Consider the following 8,151-nt stretch of genomic DNA (forward strand, 5'->3'; position numbering starts at 1 on the left):
ATAATCTGAGCAATAAGCGTATTAGTACATCCTAAACTTATAATAATCCCCGAATGGAAAATGTTGCTTGGGCACATGCGAATTCGTCAAATAAGTAACATGTTGGCTATTTGACCAGTCAAATCTAAAATGGGATAAACAAATACTGCATGGTGAGATCCAAAAGACAAAATAAGTAGGGAAAAGAGAGAAAAATAAGAAGTAACGGGAACCAAGCATTTTGTTTTCAACGTTGTTTCATGGTTGAACCCGCTAAATTGAGCATGAATCTAAAATAGAAATTGTACGGGACAGAAACTGAACATTGTTAAATAACGATATGAATAATGCTACTAACAAAATTTATTATTTTTATCAGGCCAATTCTAAATACTGAACAAATATAATTAAAAAATTAATTTATCAAAATTAAACTCATAATTCAGGATGATGATTAATATTAAAAAACTACTTCAACTAAACCCTAAGCTGGAAAAACTTTAGTCCCTATTCCCTAACATTTCTATAAAGAAATGCCCTTTAATGGATTGCTATTTGCTAATGCCTAATAGGAACATGGCCGCTGCAAGAGTACTCAATAAGCCTACTACTCTTAGAGGCCCAAAGCCCAAGTATACTCTTTTATAAGACCGATCCATTCTACATTTTTTTCTCATAAAGACAGTAGGTTTTTTTTATTTTAAATAAAAAATAATTTTTTTCAAAATTCAGGATTACATAAAAAAAGTGAAATTTTTCTTTTATTCCTTTAAATATTAGTGAGGTACAGTAAAAAGAATGAAACTAAGAAAAAACAAAATTGGAATTAAGTTGGGACTTCAGTGGATAAATTACAAGTTCTTGATTTTATTGGTAGCAACTGCTAGAAGTTCTTCAAAATTCATAGATTAGTATTCGAGCATCCTCCTACACCTTTCTTTCCATATATGTCAGGCAATAATAAAAGCAAAACGGGTCGAGTTCTTACTCACAAATCGATCATCCGGGACAACAATTTGAAGTCCCCACCAATCAAAAAAGGAGATGTAGTTCAGATTTGGGATCAGGTGCGCTATTAGACTCTTGCTCCAAGTTTCTGAAGCATTTGGACAGTTAAAGATGCAATGTAACAAAGATTTTGATTCAACATTGCAAATGGGACAAGTTGGTGAAGTATTTGGGAATCACTGATTTATGAGCTGCATGACGGGGAGTTTTTCATGGGGGAGACTTTTCACCCGAATACCTGAATCTTGTGTGAGACTGTCAGATTCCAAAGAAAATTCTAGATTTTCAGTTGTTGCATGATATTTGGACAAAATTCTAGAGAAATATGGTGAAAAAGGTAAATAACTCTATATCCTGAAACTACATCATATATCTTGGATCTGTTGAGCGTCCATTGAATTTTATCCTCTCTTTCTTCTGTTACTGTAGATAGAATTCTCTAGGCAACATCTTGAGAGAATATTGAATTAATTAGGGACTGATTCCATTGCTTATGTGCAGAGAATAGATCACGAACTAAGAAGATCGAATGTCCAACTTGGGACTGACTTGTAAGAGCTAGTACTGAGAATGGATACAGAGATGGGAGTCCTGGATCTCTAAAGATTCGGATTGCTGTTCTAGAACCAACTCTCCAGTTTAACCCATTTTTAACAACACTTCTACCTATAAGGATACTCCTCCATCTCCAAGAAGGTAAGGTCCCAACTCTGCATTTAGAATATAATTATATTTGAAATATTTTCTTTTTAAGATTCTAGATAATAAAGAATCAGGATGAGTGGAAATTCTCCAATATTGTTTACCTAAGAGAACCAAATTTTGTGCACGTAGGTTCTTAAAGGCAAGCCCTCCTTCTTTTTTAGCCCTTGTCATTGTATCCCAACTATCCAAACCATACGACGTTTCGCAGCGTGTTGACCACACCGGAATTGATCAAGAATGCCATGGATTTTCTTGATTAGATTATCTGAAAGTCTGAAACAAGATAGGATATATATCGGGATTGCTTTTCCTACCGCCCTTAGTAATACTTGTCTTTCTTCATTAGATAAAAGACATCGTTTCCAACTTTTGACCTTTTTGATAACTTTTTTTTTATAGCAAAAAAAGGTGACCTTTTTCGATTTATTTACTAAAGAAGGCAGTCTAAAATACTTTTCTTGAGTTCCAATGTGTGAAATATTTATGGTAATAGCATGTCATGTGCGTATATCACGAGGAGTGTTATTGCTGAAGAAGATTACAAATTTATTAAGGTTAACTTTTTGGCCACTGAAAATTTCAAAGTCTCCTAATAAATCTAAGATCCTCCCACAATTGTCTTTTGATGCCTTACAGAATAATATAGAATCATCTGTAAAAAATAAATGATTAACCTTAGGACATCTTCTTGTAATCTGGATTCCTTGAATGTCTCAGTTTTGCTCTACTTTGTGTAGCAAAAAGGAGAGGCCTTCTGCACAAAATAAAAAAAGAAAAGGAGATAGAAGGTTACTCTGACGGATGCCTCTATTTGGTTTAAAAGAATCGTATGGTTGGCCTTCCACAACCACAGAGTAAGAAACCGTCGTTACCAATTCATGAAAATCCAACTTATACACGTAAAATCAAAGCCCATCTTCTTCATGATAAACCACAAAAACTGCCACTTAACCCTATCATATGCTTTACTCATGTCAAGTTTAAGGGTCATCTCATACTCTAAACCTCTCTTTTCTGCTTGAGGTAGTGCATACACTCATGTGCTATCAGGATATTATCTGAAATGAGTCTCCCCTTTAGGAATGTCCTCTGAAGGGCTAATAAGTTTATTCATACACCCTTGTAATCTATGAACTAGTATCTTCGAGATAATTTTGTAGAATATAAAGGATAAACTAAGGGGTCATACCTAGGACATGTCACAAGCATCAGGAATCTTAAGAATGAGGCAGATATTAGTGTAGTTGAAACTCCTTAAAATGCACCATCCTCGAAAGAAACTTCTAACTGACTTAAATACATTCTCGCCCACAGTATTCCAGTAAAATTGGAAGAATATAGCTGTTATCCCATCTTTCCTGGAGCACTCTGTAGGTGTACACTAAAGGTAGCTTTCTTTACTTCCTCAAAAGAGACCGGACGTTATAGCCTACAGTTCATGCTAACCGTAACCTTAGGCTCAAAGTCTAAGAAAAAAGATCCAGGATCCACTTGATTGGTAGAAATAAAGATGCTCTTGAAATATTCTTCTGTCATCCCTGCGATGGTTGCATTAGAAGTAGCCCACTCTCCATTCTCGGTCTTGAGTCTCCAAATCTTGTACCTCACTACCTCTTAGATCTATTTTTGAATTTTCGATGGAAGAAACTAGTATTTTTGTCTCCTTCTTTTAGCCATTTAATTCTAGATTTATTTTTTCAATAGAGCTCTCCATTCAAGTTCCATGATTTCAGGACCTTCCATTAAATCTGATGCCTCATTAATCTATTTTTTAAAGCTTGAAAAACTACTCCTTTGCCATATGACTAGCTAATGTTAAACGAGTTTAAGCTTTAATTTTAAACTAGTCAAAACATGGAAGAGTTTTCAATTTTTGTGTTTCAAACTTCACTAATCAAAATTTGAACTGAATCATCCTCACACCAACGAGTCTAAAATTTAAATCTTCTTTTTGACATCCATTCTACATTTCTACTCCTCAAGTCATATTTTTATCAATTAATTTAAAGTCATATGATTATGGTTTAATACAGTTTTTCAGACAAAAAATAAAAATATAAAATACAAAATAAATAAAAATATTAAACTAAAATATTAAGAAAAATTATAAAAACAAAAAAGTAATTACAAGAGTCAATAGTCATTATAATAACTATAAATTATTATTATTATTATTATTAAAACTACTTCATATACATTGCTAATCATCCACGAGTTGTAACTTGTAAGTCACTCTTGTAGTTTTATATTTTCATACACATTTTAATCAAGAAAATTACATGTATATCCAGCCTTTAGCCACACGCCATCAGCCATTCCTTCGATCCTTCTCTCAATCTCTCCCTATCAATTCACAATAGAAAAACACATTTTCTTATTAATAAAAACCAAATTGGTTTCAATCATGTTGTGTGAAAGTTCTTCGTTGAAATTAACCCCATTCATATTTTGCTTATTGTTTCAATGTAAACAACGTAAATACACAATGTGATCTCTTTTGTTCTCTTTTTCCATTATGCATTGCATACAAAAATCAATTTTCGATTCTGGGAATAAACAAACATGTGAACCATTAAAATTTTAAGAGTTAGTACGATTTTATTCTTTAAAATATAGGATATTTTTTATTTTTAATTTTTTTATATACAAAATTGTCCTTACCAAAAAATCAAATTTTCACACCAAGGTAACTTAATTTTTTTTAATAGAGTAATCAAATATTTTATCCTTAAACTGTCAAACTTTTATATTGGCAAATACTATTTTATTAAATCCGCAAATTAAACACAATATAAAGATAATCATAGATAAATGTACACAAATATCAAATAATAATCCAAAATACATCACATTGTTGGACAAAGGAGGTGACTAATAATCAAACGTTTTAGAGAAGAAGCAAGAACAAACATTGGGTAATCAAGTAATCAAACTTATTTAATGGAGTAACAATTTGAATTCTAATGTAATATTATCAAATCAAATTATATCAGTAAAAAATAGTCCGTAAAAAAATATCTGTTAGTTAAATATAAAAAAATAACAGGTGAAAAATAAAATTATTAGTGGACTCGTGATGGAAGTAGAGAATGGAAGAAAAATTCTATTTTGGAAATATAATTGAGTTTAAGGTGGTCCTCTAAAAGTAAGTTTTTCAAGGCTTTTCTCTATTTCAACCCAATAAGGATCTGTGATAGGAGGACTGTGGGTTTTGAGATGAGTTAGAGTAAATTTGAAATTATCATTGGAGGAGAGAGTTGTTCCAATGGGAATTGGAACTTGTTCATTAACTTCATGAGAGGTTAAGGTAAGTGAAGCTATCAACTGGTAGAGAGGATAATCTTATTTGGAGATTTGATAATAAATGTGTTTTTCTATTAACTCTTTTGTGCAGGTGTTGCAATCGGAGACTCTTTTGAAAGAGGTTACGAGCTATAGTTTCACAAGTTCAATTTAGAAAGGGTTGGTTCTGCTGAGAATTGAGCTTTTTGGATGGTTTGTTCTAGTCGGTAAGGTGAATACTAAAGACAGGTTGAGTAGATTAGGCGTTATTCATCAGAGTGACAATGTATGTGTCCTGTGTAAAAAAGAGATGGAATTTGTTCATCATTTATTTCTTTTATGTGAGTTTACATGGTAGGTGTGGTGTGCTTGGTTGAGATGGTTTCATAGAGTTTGGGCTGTCCCAGGAACTATTAAAGGTCTGTTTGCGAGTTGGACTGACATGCATAATAGAAAAGAGGAGTAGAAGATGTGGCTAACTGGATTCTTTGTAATGATTTAGAACATCTGATTAGAACGTAATAACAGAATTTTCAACAATAGAAAAATATGTGTTAAGATCATACAAAGAATAATATTTTTGAGCTAAAAAAAATAGACTGGTATTAATCCTTTTGATTATTAATGATATTGTCAAAAATAACAGAAGATTAATCACCTATATATTTGGATTTGTCTTTTAGTGTTTCTGTTTGTTTATTTTATTACTCCATTTTAGTGTGTTGAGATTTAATTTCTTTATTTCATAAAAAAAAAATCAAACTTAACTTTTGGGTAGAGAACCATTGAGGATTTGAGGTCGAGGGCAGGATAATGAAATTTAACAAGTTTGATTTGATTACCCAAATTAAACCAAACAAAACAAATTGTATCGGATCAGTCCCTAATAGACTTATTGAATAATTAAAATGATACAAGAGAATTAATTGTCAAATATATATATACTCCTAAACAAATAGATTAAAAAAAAGAAAAAAAATAAAGAAAAAAATGCTCACTAGCTAACAATGAATTTCTTATGCACCTTTTCTTTTTGCGTGTGGGATGATAGAGGGTAATAAAGTACATAAACAAGCAAGAACTAGTTGAGTTCATAGTTTAATTTAATAATAATAAAATTAACATATAAGGATAACTAGCTACTATTTTGGTTTTTAAGATTTGGAGTTAAAATCCAAATTATTCCTAACTTTTTGTTTAATTTGAAATGTTTCTCAAAATTCTATATTAAAAATTTAAAATCGTTCTTTTGAAAGCAACAATTTTTTAAATGACAGAAATACTTTTTATATATTTTCCTAAATCTCTTATATCCATTTTTCTCCACTCTTTCAAAATAATAACAATCTACTATCAACAATAACCACTCAACAATCTATCAACAATAGCAACTACTCAACAATCTCTTTTAGAATATTTCATTCAATCTCAAATTCTTTTACTCACACTCACATTCTACCAACAACAACAATAACTATTCAATAAATAATAGAGACAATATATGTGGATCGAAGAAGGAGAAGGAGAGCACGGTGCTAGCGTAGAGAGGAGGTGCTGCCGTCATTGGACTCGCTGAGAAAAATATATATAGAGAGAGAGAATTTTATCTGATAGTAGGATGAAGGTATATGTAACTTAGTGATGGATAATTTTGATAGAGGTGAATGATGACGATGGAGGTGGATAAATGATGATGATGGTGATAATGATAATGGACGTAAATGGAAGATGATGATAGATGATTTTTAAGATTGATGTTTTTTTAGAAGAATGGTAATTATTAAATTTTATAACAATCCCGCTATGTGAACAATTACGAACCACGTGAATAACAGGCCAAATTCCAGGTCCATTAATTATTCAATTTCACTTTCATTCTAAACTTACAACTTTTACCAAATTTTATTTTGACCTAATTACACCTCCTTCTAACCCAAGTCTCCTTTTCACCACAGTCAATCGATTATCACCTACCCTAGTACGCAGTCCCCTTCATCGGCGAGAAAGTTTCCAAGCACCGCTGTCTCTCGTCGTCACCATCTCCGAGTACAGGTGAGCCGTTCTGTATTAAGAACAAACATCCTATTTGCATGAAGAACAAGCATCTCATTCATATTAAGAACAAACATCCCATTTGCATGAAAAATAAACATTCTATTTATATGAAAAATAAACATTCGCGTGTGCAATGGAGGACGAAGCTGGGCTGATTGTAGTGGCGCGATAGAGGCGAAGGGGCAGAGGCAATCATCATGACGCGATGGAGGACGAAGTTGGGTCGCTTGCAGCAGCGCGATGGAGGTGCGACGAGGCTGGTCTGCCTACAGCGACGGATAGAGTGAAGGTACAACAAGGTTGGGCTGCGTGCGGTGATTTGGGAGGCGTGACGAAGCACAGATACATGCGGCGGTTGTAGATGCACGAAGAAGCCGAAACACGTGCGGTAGTTCGCAAGAGACGGTGGGAGTTGTGAGGAGCAAGGGTGGGGCGCGGTGCGGATGTGAGGGAAGGGTTTGTGGTTGTTAAAAGTCAAATTCAAAACAATAATTATATCTAATTAATTTAAAATTTAATTTTTAAAATTAAAATTAACTTTTCTTTTTTAACGTATTGTTTATATTGTTGAAAAACGTTGTTTCTATATAATTTCTCTTTTTATAAAGAATAAATCTATCTAAAAAATGATTTTAATATCAAACAAAATGTTGCCGATCATTTAAAATAAAGTTAAAAATAATTTTAATTTTAACCCTAAATATTAAAAACTAAAACAATATTTATTTCTCAATATCTAAATAGACAAATTTTTTTTCTTGGAAGTACAAATGAATAACGTTTTTGTTTGCAAAAAATATGCAATGTCGTCCGATCCCAGTCTGAGATATGAAGGAAGAGCCACGCATTCATAGATATGTAAGAATCATATGTACGGTATAAACTGTATGTATTCTAATTTATTGGTAGATGAAGAGGTCAATTATATTTAGTTTTGAAAGGTTGAAAATAATTTTATGGAGACTAAAAAGTCAAGGTACATTGAATAATAAAGTAGTATATTACGAGTAGGATTTGCCATTATCTTTAGTTCTCACGGTTGTATATTCTATCCTCCTTTTTTTTCTAAATAAATATTCTGTCAATAATATAGTTGCATGATTCTAACAGCTCTACTTTTTT

This window comes from Arachis duranensis, chromosome 9 (genome assembly GCF_000817695.3).
Source record: "Arachis duranensis cultivar V14167 chromosome 9, aradu.V14167.gnm2.J7QH, whole genome shotgun sequence".
NCBI classification, from domain to species: domain Eukaryota; kingdom Viridiplantae; phylum Streptophyta; class Magnoliopsida; order Fabales; family Fabaceae; genus Arachis; species Arachis duranensis.